The sequence below is a fragment of the Schistocerca gregaria genome, chromosome 3, assembly GCF_023897955.1.
Source record: "Schistocerca gregaria isolate iqSchGreg1 chromosome 3, iqSchGreg1.2, whole genome shotgun sequence".
Taxonomy (NCBI): Eukaryota; Metazoa; Arthropoda; class Insecta; order Orthoptera; family Acrididae; genus Schistocerca; species Schistocerca gregaria.
Window position 1 is genome coordinate 619,820,169 of NC_064922.1, and position 13,925 is coordinate 619,834,093.

At 43.5% G+C, this 13,925-nt stretch overlaps 1 protein-coding gene across 6 annotated transcripts in view; it reads left to right on the plus strand.

Annotated features, from left to right (window-relative positions):
- Positions 1 to 13,925, plus strand: part of LOC126355206 (rho-related BTB domain-containing protein 1) — a 1,271,465-nt gene that overhangs the window by 178,662 nt on the left and 1,078,878 nt on the right. Inside the window, exon 2 of one of the 6 annotated variants that reach the window (XM_050005447.1) lies at positions 3,496 to 3,581. The exons of the other annotated variants lie outside the window; for them this stretch is intronic. The gene's annotated coding sequence lies outside the window, so the exon portion shown is untranslated. The remainder of the gene's footprint in view (positions 1 to 3,495; positions 3,582 to 13,925) is intronic. 6 annotated transcript variants of the gene reach the window in all.

The window sequence follows — 13,925 nt, forward strand, 5'->3', positions numbered from 1 at the left end:
ATGAGTGATACTTACAACATATTGAGGTCACTGCCAGATGCCGTTCGTGGTCAATTACAACAGCGCCACCTGCTGGCTTGGATAGCATGTGCGTTTACGTTGAAGCATGTATTTATCGCGGTGTTTCTATATTTTTGTGCAAGCTCTGTAATCTACAAGCGCATTTTACCTACTTTGCCACGCAGACATCAGGTAATGATACGTATGCTATGCAGTGACAATGGTTTTGTCCTTCGTATTTTGCACGTTCTTTGCTTCTTTTGCAGAAATTGTTGCTGCAGACTGAAACAAGAGCCAGATCTCTCTCACTTCTATTCACGGGATCTCCAACAAGTACAATGTTTGAATTACGAAACCATAGTTTTATAGATATCTTGCCGGTTACTCAGGGATGGCCATATAAAAAAAAGGAATAATTCGAGCATTATCGCTTAACGAATACATTGTGTAAATATCTTCAACTGTTGGGTTGCTGCATAAGTTTGATGAATACAACAGATACACATAAACGAGACTTTAGTCAGAGTAAATTCTCCTTCACTATATGGAGCAGTTTTGCCAATGCTGAGGTGATGTTTCGATTCAGCGACCGTAGAAATCGCGTGCCTTTGAGGGCAAAAGCTCGTTCACCTTTGTTCGAGCTGCTTTCCATTCACAAATTAAGTACCTCGAAAGTTGTTCGATAGAGTGTGGAAAACTTGACAATATGATGGCACAATATCAGGCGAATATGGTAGGTGCGGAATGACTTCCCAATCCAACTTGGGTATAGCGTTTTTTGCCAATCTAGCAGACTGCGGGCGTGCGTTATCGTGGAGTAGGATCACTACATGTGTAAGCTAGCCTATAGTGACGGCAGTTCTGTCTGCCAAACGACTTGAAAGTCGTAATCACCACACCCAACAGATATGATAATGACCGAAACCAAATGAAAGGTGAAGTGCCTGATGGGTATTACCACGGCAGTGGCCTGCTCAGATAGAACCGTCTTTCACACGCAGCCTTCCTGGTCGTTGTTCCTAGATTATGTCTGCAAGACATCTCAGCTGTTGACAAATCTCAGTAATGCGTAGCACGCCACACTGTCGCTGTTCCACCTAATGCATAACATCTTTTATGGGTACACTTAGGCCTTTGTGCGGGGAGTTACTGCTCACTATCTCCAAACAGCAACGGCGACCTACAAATAAAAAAACAATAGATAAATAAACTGCTTAGCAACTGGAATACCAACATGCAAAACGTAAATACTACGAACTTATGCACTAACTAATATTTGGAAAGTATTTGGAGTTAACAGTTTATGTGACTCGTATATCCATTAACGTCAATATTACGAAAGACTGACCACCGGAGACAGTGGTCATTGTGTGTGTGTGTGTGTGTGTGTGTGTGTGTGTGTGTGTGTGTGTGTGTGCGTGCGTGCGCTACTTTAGAAGAAGCCCTTTTGGCCGAAAGCTCATAAGTTTAGTAATCTTTTTGTTGTGTGTATCTCCTCTACATGGTGAGAACCAGTCTATCTTTTTAGATAGATATATCGTCGTCGTTCCTTCCTGATTGTCCATGTATGTCTTAAGATTTATAGACAGACACCAAATCTGTTATTGACAAAGGACCATTTCGCAGAGATAATATCCTTCTCCATTTTAAAAACGTAATTTTTGAAATTGGCGATTGTTTTATATTAAACCTTATTCATTTGTTACCAGTGCTTCTGACACTGGCACTAATTATTTCTTGATTTACATCCATGTTTCTCTCTTGTTTATTTTCAATTCGTCAAAGTTTACGATGTTATCCGTGAAGATTTTATGCTGTTTTATTTACGTTCGTTTTCGCTATTGTGAAGTAAAAGTGCTTCAGCATAATTCTTCGTCTGTACTCGTGCTGACGGCGCAGGAAGGGAGGATTCAACAGCAGTGGTGGGGACTTGGTTGGGACCAGCCACTGCGCGGTAGTAGAACCCTCTCTTCGCTTTGGCAAGACGTGTCCCGACCTCTAGTTGTACAGAATGATCATACACGTGAGATCGTCGTTGCATGTATGAAAATCCATTATATCTCCCAGCTTTTTTCTGCAATACCCTTACCGAGAGATGGTCTCTTCGATGCAGTGGTAGCACCCGGTCTTGGGGTCGTACAGAAGGCCAGATGTAGCGCTGTGATGCTGACGTTTGGAGGAAATCCTCAAAAACAAGGCAGTGGGGTGGGGGGGAGGAGGATGGGAAGGACCTGAACAGATGAGGGGGGGAAAAGGGCGGGGTGAGAGGAAAAAAACAAAAAGGGGGGATGCTGATGGAGGGAGGACCCATAAGGGGGGGGGGGCGAACGCGAGAGGGGGTGGGAAAGGAGGCAGAGGAGGGGAAAGCAAAAGAACTCGGGGGGCGAGGGGGGGGCAGAAGGGAGGGTAGGAGGGGGGAGGGCAGATCGGGAGGGGGAAGTGAGGATCAGAGTTGATAGGAGGGATAAATGGAGGGAATCATCCAGGAGTGGGAGTTGATGAAAATCCGGAATAAAGGGCAGACTTGGTATGTGAATGTATCTTACAGTGGTACAAAATGGCTGTATGTCTTGTAATGCATGCTTTAGTTCTGGATTTTCCTTGTAAGCAGTGGCTCGGCCACTTAAGCAGAGAACAATTATATCTGGGCAAACTTAACGACGTAACAAGCAGCCAATTTACTAAATATATGTGCTACAGAAGTGTGTTGGAATAGCTGTAGACAGTTATGTACGTGTGTTGGCAGATGACGGTACTTACTGATTCCACATCATTTTCATGTTTAGTAGCTGGCATTCTCTTGCCAATGAGAGTTCATAACGTCTTTGACTAATGACGGAAATTTTATCGTGTATTTGGTTGCCAAGCTCCTGCCCTTCTGATCGTCTTTGCTACGTTTTCGCTTACCACAAGGCCCTGCAGTGGGCAGCCCGAGTTTAAACGAGTCCTGTCATTGGATCGTTGCTGTTTTTCTATTCCACCGCTTATTATAACTCATGTTCCTCTTTATGACATCGAAATGGTCTTCGTTGTTTTCTGAAGGGCCAAATTCCTAATAATTTTACTTCTAATAGATGTCCTTCGCACAATGTAACTAAATCACACCGCCATTGTCTACCAATGACGTTATGCCAGAGACAATGGGCGTGGCTTCCGCCATTTAACTACCAGCTGCCGAGCCGTATGGTTCAATATGTTCCATACCCACACAGATGGACCTGCTCCTCTTAAATGATTCCTACAGCCATCATGGGTATATCTGTTGCCCCTTTTTACTAAACCATTTTATTTTAATGTCCGTTCCAATTCTAACTGTAGCGTTTTGTTTCATTCCTGTTCATAGAATGACAGACCTGGAGATGTATTAGAATATTAAACTGGTCATCCGAAGAAAAAAAAAACACTTTAATGTGGTTGCGACTGTGTGTATTGAAATAAATTTTTGTTATCTTTGTTAGCATGACTTTTGCTCACACTCTTTCGTTCTTGTTACAGGTGAGTGACATAGCAAGGAAGCAGCCAGCAATTCCTGTGGTGCATATCTCTGCTGGAGTCTTTCTGCAGGCCACACTCACTGTACGGTAGGCTGTTTCTCTAAGATGTGTAGCGCTAAACACGCTGAGTCGCTGCTAGCTCTTACATGAGCACTGCCCCTACTCGTCGTTACCGATTCCGTCCAAATTTACGGCATATCTCAGAAATGAAAGTGATAGAATCGGGAGCTCCAGCTGGCCAAGGGTTTAGAAAAAAAATAGCATTTATTGTGCGGGTGGGGCGAGCTATGAGCCATTCATGTTGGCGTAGTTTTCAGGCAGCGGTTGGTGCATCGGAAAGAGTGCAGAATGTTAATGCAAAGAACGTGTGATCAAGTCCGTATGCGGAAACTACTACTTCCATTTTTACGTTACTTAGCAAATAAATCGAAATAATGCTTAGTATATCATTAATATTTTCATGAAAGGGAAGGACAAAAAATCCACAATTACACATCGAGATTTTTCAAGTTGGAGGATTGCCATCGTACTATATTAAAGTGATTTCCCCAAATGCACTCCGGTAGTGAATGTCTGCGATGTCCATTTTTATCGCCAGGTAAAGAATTTAACCAGATACCATCAAAGCTGTTCTTATCTCAGAAAGGCAGAGATAAAACTAACATCCCGAGAAGACAATAAAAAATACATTTCATTGTACATCACTAGTTATCCTCACAAATATATGGCAAAATGATGCGTTGCGTATAGCTGCTGTCTAACTGTGTGATGAATGCAAACCAAGCTTGTTTCTCTAACTTTAAAGCAGCTGTTCGCATATTTTAAAAAAATACGTTTATAAGGTGTGCAAGATGTCAAGAAAATTACTGTTTCCCCTGCTTTTTAATACCTATGTCACTCCTGCACTTGTAACCCATCAAATGTATTTTGTTTTCGAAGTTCTCCTGTATGCCTTACTATCCCTTCCCGGAAAATTATTTGTAATTCCACAGTATCCTTTGACTTCCCTTCTTATGCCTTTTATGAAAATATAAATAAACATATTATATTGTGCATTATTTCTGTGTATTTACAGTGTAAGTAACAGAAATATTTATAATAAAAACTTCTCTGTATGCGGACTCGACCCTACTGCTCTGTACTCTTCCCTCGACACCAACAGCTGCAAAGTACCGTAACAAACGGCTCATGCCTCGCTGAAACCACCGCCGAAATGCTATTTTTTTTCCTTCTAAATTCTTGGCCATCTGGAGCTCCCACTTATCACTTTCATTTCCGGCCAAGCACTGTATACAAGAAAAAATTAGAAAAAGTTGATGCTGACGAGTAGACGTAGTTCCCCTGTAAGAGAAAGCACCCATATTACGGACTAAAAGTGATTAACCGAACTGCGAATGAGCTGCTCTTTCGGTTGCTGGAGATTCTCGTATGCAAATACGTTAGACTCGACATAAGACAATCTATAGTGCTGCACTCTCGTTTTACGTATTTATGATCAATGCTGTACGAAGTCCACATGTCTGCTTGCACGTGAAATGGCATGCCGATGACGTTCTAACCAACAATCCGTACACAATATTCTGTAAAAGAGGAAACAGACACTGAAGCGCCAGAGAAACTGGTGTAGGCATGCGTATTCAAATACAGAGATATGTAAACAAGGAGAATACGACGCTGCGATCGGCGATTATGTTAGACAACAAGTGTCTGGCGGAGTTTTTAGATCGGTTACTGCTGCTACAGCGGCAGGTTATGAAGATTTGGGTGAGTTTGAACGTGGCGTTATAGTCGGCGCCCGAGCGATGGGACACAGGATCTCCGACATAGCGATGGAGTTAGGATTTTCCAGTACGATCATTTCATGAGTGTATCGTCAATATAAAAAATCCGGTAAAATATCAAATCACCAACATATCTGCGGCCTGAAAAAGATCCTGCAAGAAAGGAACCAACGACGCCTGAAGACAAAAGTTCAACGCGACAGATGTGCAACCCTTCCACAAATCGCTACACATTTCAGTTCTGCGCCATCAACAAGTCTCAGTGAGAAAACCATTCAACGACACATAATAGATATGGGATTTCGGAGCCGAAGGAGTGTACCCTTGATGACTGCACGACACAAAGCCTTACGCCTCGCCTGGGCGCGTCAACACCGACATTGGGCTGTCGATAACTACGAACATTTTGCCTGGTGGGACGAGTCTGGTTTCAAATTGTATAGATCGGATGGACGTGTGCGGGTACGGAAACAATCTCATGAATCCATGGACCCTGCATGTCAGCAGGGGAATGTTCAAGCTGTTGGAGACTCTGTAATTGTGAGCGGTGTGTGCAGTTAGAGTGATATGGGAACCTTCATACGTCTAGATACGACTGACAGGTGACACGTACGTAAGCATTCAGTCTGATCACCTGCATCCATTCATGTCCATTGTGCATTCCGGCGGACTTTGGCAATTCCAGCAGGACAATGCGGCAAGCCACACGTTCAGAATTCCTACAGAATGATTCCAGAAACATTCTTCTGAGTTTAAGCACTTTCCTGGCCACCAAACTCCACAGGCATGAACATTATTGAAACTTCCTGTCGCGGGAAAGGGCTCTATCAAGTGAGCTACCCAAGCACCACTAACGCCCCGTCCTCACATTGTTGATCATAGTTGGGATGCCTTGCAATGTGTTGTTCAGAAGAGATCTCTACCCTCTTGTTCTGTTAACCGATTGATGGACAGCCCTGTAGTATTCATAGCGTCAACTTCCTCCAGCACTGACACATTAGTCAAATGCATGCAGGACAATACGGCAACCCACATGTTCAGAACTACTACAGAATGGTTCCAGGAGCCCTCTTCTGAGTTGTAACACTTACGTCGATTTATAGATATATCGATAATTTTTTCTCCATATATCCAGAGCTGAGATTATATATATATTAAATATCCACACATCGTAGTCCCGATGTTTTAAAAATAGGGACAGTCCTAGCTGATACTGTATAAGCTTGCAAGCTAACGGCACCATCTCTCAGCAGCTTTTCGAATTATTTCGACACTTCTGTATAAAATTCTTACAGATTTCACAAGAAACCTACCTTTTGTTGCACTCGTCTATCGGTCTTATTTCTCGAGATATTTAATTTTGAAATCAAGCTTTCACTGGATGCCCTATATCCTCTATGTATCTAAACTTTAAAATCTCATCCGAACAGGCATCGGAAGGGCGACCTCCGTTTCGTCCGCAGCAGTTGGGCGTCACTGGCTGCGGATACGGAGGATAACCGGACAATTATCCATCCAAATACTAGCCAAGTAACTTCGGTGATCTCACGGGAACCGCTGTTAACACCGTGACAAAGCCGTTGGTCAGCCGTATATCTAAGGTTATTTATATTTAGCTCACCTATTGTAGCTCAGGTTACTTTTTCACCTAACTCAAAAATGCTAAGACACAACACTGACGTTTTACTGGGTTGTCCTGACGGCACCGGTACTGCGCAAAATTCCCGCCTAGCTCGGCGAGCCGCGCTGTCGCTGGTAGCGTAATAATTGCAGGCTAGCGTCGCATTAGTGCTGCGTGGCGTAGCGCTAGCCGGCCACAGCCCCGCGTGGCGCGGCCGCCGTTGCAGCTTTCGTTAATAGGCGTTTCCTGCCACCGGGCTATATTTGTCAACCGGCTTGCGCAACGCCGCCCTCAATACCTCGGTCACCAGCCTCACCAGTTGCCCTGCCGACCGGTCGGCACTTCAACGCGACCACTTCCTGGCCGATTTCTTATGCACAAAGTACGATTTGCTAGAGGCTTTACCAGTTCTGGTTCCACGTAGGTATCATTTGTCGTCCGACTGCTTAGCTGGGTGGTAACGAGCTCGCCTCATGTGTGGGATCCTTACCAGGTGGGATTGACGGAGGACATCGAAAGGGTGCAAAAAAGGGCAGCTCGTTTTGTATTATCACCCTATAGGGGAGAGAGTGTGGCAGATATGATACGCGAGTTGGGATGGAAGTCATTAAAGCAAAGACGTTTTTCGTCGCGGCGAGATCTATTTACGAAATTTCAGTCACCAACTTTATCTTCCGAATGCGAAAATATTTTGTGGAGCCCAACCTACATTGGTAGGAATGATCATCAAAATAAAATAAGAGAAATCAGAGCTCGAACAGAAAGGTTTAGGTGCTCGTTTTTTCCCGCGCGCTGTTAGGGAGAGGAATGGTAGGGAAATAGTATGATTGGGGTTCGATGAACCCTCTGCCAAGCACTTAAATATGAACTGCAGAGAAATCATGTAGATGTAAGCCGGCCTGGGTTCGATTCCCGGCCGTGTTGAAGATTTTGTCCACTTGGGGACTTCTGCCAATGGGGCCTCCCGGCCAACTATTTTATTTTTCCATTTAATTTTTATCAGTTTTAGAACGATTCGCATTTGGAATTAATGGCGAACGGACGCCCTTGTGTCATCATTGAAATGCCCGTTATACAACAAATAAAATAGCGTCAGTCATTTTCTGCAACCTATCTAATACCTAAACCTCCAGATGTCGGACACGCAGATCGGTGCCAAACGTTGTGTGTCGATAGAGTAACAACCGAATACCGATTTAATTCGTGCTGTCTGCTGTGGTCCAGTAGAAGTTGCGTAAACGGCGGTTAAAAGTAACGCTAGGACTAAGGAGTATATGAAAACCATGTCTACATGTGAAGTTCTGTTGTAGGTGAGCTGGAGGAGCGTCACGTTGTCGCGCTTGACTTCCCGAGTTCCCACCCACTGATGGTGACTAACAGATTGCGCGTGAAATTGTTATATGGGAGAACATTTTTCTGCCATGTAAAAGGATGGTTCCGTGTTTGTGGCAATGTTCTTTTGGCAGTCTACTTTCGCTTCGTTAGCTGAAAGTAGCAAACCTGTAACGTACATTTATGTAGATAATGCCACAACTTTCTATACAAATGTACTCTGTAGGTTTGCTCCTTTCAACTAATGAAGCGAAAGCAGACTGCCAAAAGAACATTGCTACAAACTCAAACTTCTTTTAAAAGGCAGAAAAATGTTCTCACTTTCAACATTTTCACGCTTAATATGTTGAAAAAAATCGCTATCAGTGGGTTTCAAACTCGTGACCTATGGTACGATGATAAGCTTTACCAACTCACCTACCAGGAATCTTCACAGTCGGAGTTCAGAGATACAGTTTGCGTATACTCCGTACTTCTGGTGTTACTTTTAATTACCATTTACTCATCTTCTACTGGACCGCAGCACACAGCACAAACTAGATCAGAGTTTGGTTGTTACTCTGTCGACACAATGTCTGGTACAGATCTGAGTGTCTGACATCTGGAGATTTGAGTGTAAGCAATTTGATTGTGTGAATCACAGTATTTTCCGGGATAAAATGAAATTTTATTTGATTGATGATATAGTCAACCAATTTATAGCCACCCGATGGACTATATCACATCTAACCAAAAGACTGCCTGTAATTCAACCAATACGAGGTGTGATTGGAAAGATTTAAGAATGGGCTTGTAATTGTACAATGGTGGTACTTACATGCTACTATGATGCATCTCCTTCAAAATAGTCCCCTTCTGGCTGAAGACACCGACTCCAACGGTGTTTCACTTTTGGAAACACTCCTGGAAATTGTTTTCCTGAAGTGTATTAAGGGCGCTCTCCGTATTTGCCTGGTTGTCTTCAATCGACTCATACCGCTTCCCTTTCAGTGAAAATTTAAGTTTAGGAAACAGAAGTCAGCAGCGACCAAACAAGGGGAATATGGCGGTTGTGAAAGTTCAGGGATTTTGAAATTGGTGAAAAATTCAACGACGGAGAAGGCACGATGAGCCGGAGCACTGTCATTGTGTAGCACCCAACTCCTGTCTTTCCACAATACAGGCTTTTTCTTCCGCATTTATTCGCGCAAACACTCAAGCACACATTTGTAGTGTTCCTGGGTACTTGTCTGTCCTCTTCATAAACCAAACCGGTAGAACCGAAAAATATCAACATTGTCTGCACCTACTACCGTCTTTGCCGTGCTTCTTTCGGTAGTGGTGAACCTGGAGTCTGCCACTGCGGAGACTGCGGTTTGGTTTCAGGATCATATCCATGTACCCACTATTCGTCACTTGTAATTACCCTATTTAACAAATCTGGGTCATTTTTAGTCCGATTAATCAGTTCTTGGCACACTTCAAGTCTGTATTGTCTTTGGTCACTTGACAACATTTTTTGAATGAATTTTGCGGAAACTCAATGCATGTTCAGTTAAAATTGCCTCAACTGCATAGAAACTTAAGTTCATCAGCCATATCCCTAATTTGAAGTCTACGATCGGAGCGCTCTAAGCCACGAACTTTCACAACATTTTCATTCGTTTTTGAGGGGGAAGGACGGCTAGACCGTAGTTTATCTTCAAATGATTCGCGGCCATTTTGAAATCTGTTGAACCAGACAAAAACATTTGACTGGCTCGTACAATTATCTCCAAAAGCTGCTTTTAATAGTTCTTAAGTATCAGAAGCTGATTTCTCGGTTTTAAAACAAAATTTCATACAAACTCGTTGCTCCGTTTTTACGTCCATTTTTACGCAGGCAGAATCCAGCAACAAGCTCTAACAGACCCGCAGTCAACCAGCTGCCACAACGAACTGAATAAAGGAAATGCAGTTTCCTGTCAGAGTGCATTCAAGGACAAAGCAGTGACACACTCCCCACCCTCCTTGTACCTGCCCGCCAAACCATTAAGCAGTAGCGGATACATTTTTAAAACTTTCCGATCACACCTCGTATTATCCAGCGACATTATTCTGACTGGGGAGCAATAACTTATGACGTTCCAAAGACTCAATCTTGGTTCCACTATTGTTTCTCATATACGGTATGTAATTGATCTTCCGTTTAATATACAAAGAGCAGAACTAGTTTTTTTGGCAGAGGATACTAGTGTTGTCATCAATCCAAGCATGCGTACAGCAACAGAAAAAATGGTGAACAACTTTAAAGTATTGTTGACTCATTTTCTGCGAATCGTCTCCTCCTCAGTTTTAGATAACATTCAGTCCTGAACCTCTGGTGATACAACACCAATGATAAGTGTAATATATAGTGAGGAAATAATAAATAGGATGTAAACTTGAAAATTCTTAATTTTCCATATTGATGAGAATTTAAACTGAAAAACCATTTTGGAACTCTTAAAACAACTTAGTTCAGCCACATTTGCACTTAGAGTATTTACAAATCTTGGAGAGGGGGGAGAGAGGGAGACACACACACACACACACACACACACACACACACACACACACACACACACACACACACACACACACACAGAGAGAGAGAGAGAGAGAGAGAGAGAGAGAGAGAGAGAGAGAGAGAGAGAGAGAGAGAGAGAGAGAGAGAGAGAGAGAGAGAAATCAGTAAGCTCACATACACTGACAGAAAACATTAACAACCGGTGCAACGGCCAGAAAGCTGAATGCAACCATGCAAAAGTGCATGCATTCCGCTGCGCAGGTGCCGGATTGGGGGTCGAGTTCCAAACTGTTGCATTCGGTCGGTCCATACAGGGACAGTCAATGCTGTTTGGGACCACGCTGGTGTTGTCTTCCGATGATCCGCTGGAGGCAGATCTGCTGTTCGAGCAGGTCAAGGCAACATGTCGACGCTCTGTAGAGTACGTTGGGGTACAACAGCGGCCTGTGGGCGAGCGCTATCCTATTGGAAAACACTCCTTGTGATCCTTTTCGTGGACGGCAGCACAACAGGTGGAATCACCAGACTGACGTACACATTTGCCGTAAGCATGCATGCGGTAACCAGATAATGCTCCTGCGGTCATACGAAATAGCACCCCAGACAGTAACTCCAGGTCTAAGTCCAGTGTGTCTCGCACGGAGACAGGTTGGTTGCAGGCCCTCAACTGGTCTAAACAGGACACGGTCCTCACTGGCGTCGAGGCAGAACCAGTTATCAGAATACACGACATACTTCCACTCCGCCCCCCAATGAGCTCTCGCTTGACACCACAAATCGAAAATGGCGGTGGTTTGGGGTCAGTGGAATGCACGCTACTGAGCGTCTGGTTCGGACCTGTTCTTTAACTACACGATTTGTAACAGTTCGTTGCGTCACTGTGCTGCTCAGATTGCTGCTGCGGATGCAGTACGATGCGCCACAGCCATACTCCGAACACGGATGGTCTTCCTTCCCAGTAGTGCCACTTGGCGTCCGGAACCCGGTCTTCTTGCGTCCATACATTCTCGTGATCACTGCTGGCGGCAGTCGTGTACAGTGGTTGCATTCCTGGCAAGTCGTTCTGCAGTATCGCTAAAGGAACATCCAGCTCTTATCACTGTTACACAATCTCGTTCAGACTCAGTGAGCTGTTGATAACGGACTCTTACTCACCTTGGAGGCATTCTTGACTAATATCAACTCACCACATCCAGTCTAAAAGGTAAAAAGCGCTTACCACCGTTGAAGAAAAAAAAGAAGTGTGAAATCTTATGGGACTTAACTGCTAAGGTCATCAGTCCCTAAGCTTACACACTACTTAAACTAAATTATCCTAAGGACAAACACACACACACACACACACATGCCCGAGCGAGGACTCTAAACTCCGCCGGGACCAGCCGCACAGTCCATGACTGCAGCGCTGTAGACAGCTCCGTGCGGCCACCGTTGCAGCGTGTATTTAAAACACACATGATTTGCATTTTCATAGTGGCGTTACTAGCGGCACTCTTATGCAACTGGCAAGGATTATGAATAGACATCTTTCAGATGTAGACGCAAGTCTACCAACTTTAGTTTATGTCCGACAGTTCCTTCTTGCGCGTTGCAGTTTTTTTCCGTCAGTGTATTTTGCATATTTTCATTCAATAATGCTATATGGAATACCGTTCAGGTGGATCTCATCTTTAAGAAAGAAAGTCTTCATAGTTCAAAAACGAGGTGTAAGAAGAATATGTGCCGCTCATCCACTATGATCTTGCAGACATCTGTTTAAGGAGTTGTGCATTCTGACTACTGCTTCACAGTATATTTATTCCCTCATGAATGTTCTCTTTAGCTTAAAAAGCGGTGTGCAATACTACAAGTAGAAATTTAGATCACTTAGCCAATGAAATGTCTGGCAGACAGCAAAGTAAAATTTCTCCTTAACAACTCCTTTTTTTCAGTAGAAAGATTTCTGTTACTGTGATGTGTAAAAGGTGTCGGTTAGAGATTACTAACAGTTGAATAGTAGAAAAAGGAAGAAAATGGTAGTAAATGTTGAGCATGTAGCTATATTCACAATTTGTAGTGAGAGTATTAAATGCCTCGTTCAGCATCGTTACGATTTATCCTGTAGGTGAAGTCTTGAGTCCGACATTCGCCCAGAATTATTGAGATTCTTGGAAGAGAGGCAAAACTATTCCACGTGGTAAGCAAGACATGAGACAGACGAAATTCCGTCAAGTTTTAGGAAGAATCTATTGATGTGAATTCTAAAAAGGTAAGTGCAGACAGGTGAAAATATTACCCAAGTTTTGCTTACGAAATGCTGACACGCATTGTATACAGAAGAGTAAACCCATGGAAGACTCTGCAGGAGAGACGCTCAGTAGCTCGGTACGGGCTTTTGTTAAAGTTTCGAGAACATACCTTCACCGAAGAATCAAGCAGTACATTGCTCCCTCCTACGTATATCTCGCGAAGAGACCATGAGGATAAAATCAGAGAGATTAGAGCCCACACAGAAGCATACCGACAATCCTTCTTTCCACGTACAATACGAGACTGGAATAGAAGGGAGAACTGATAGAGGTACTCAGGGTACCCTCCGCCACACACTGTCAGGTGGCTTGCGGAGTATGGATGTAGATGTAGAAGCTGACCTACATCAATACCTGCGTGACTGGCCAGGCGACTCAAGGTCATTCGAACCACACTCCGCACCTATCGTGATCCCTCCCTCTCTCCCAATGCTATTATCCATCCCTTATGCAGTTACACAACAAAAGTATGCGTTTACATTTAAATTGTGACGTAATGTCGAATATGAGTGGTATTATGCGACAGTCTAAGGACATTGTGCATAATGGGTATAATTGTTTTCAATGCGCTGTAAAACTGGCAAGAAAAAGTTTGATTTTTTTCAGAGATACGCAAAAACCAAGCGCAGAAGCTTGTCAGGCCTCGGTAAGCACAGTGCAACGCATCTGTAAGAAAGCTTAATTGAAAATGATTGTGCTCTAGAGCCAAGCTTTTCCTCTCTAAGAAAATACATTACACGCTAAAAACCTTTCACAGGGTTAGATGATTTCCAGGAAGACTTAACACGTCGCAAGTTCAGGAATTTTGTGATAGTTGTGAACACCAACACAAAAATTTCAAAGCTGTTTTAAAAGCTAAAATAGACTATGCAGAAGGTATTC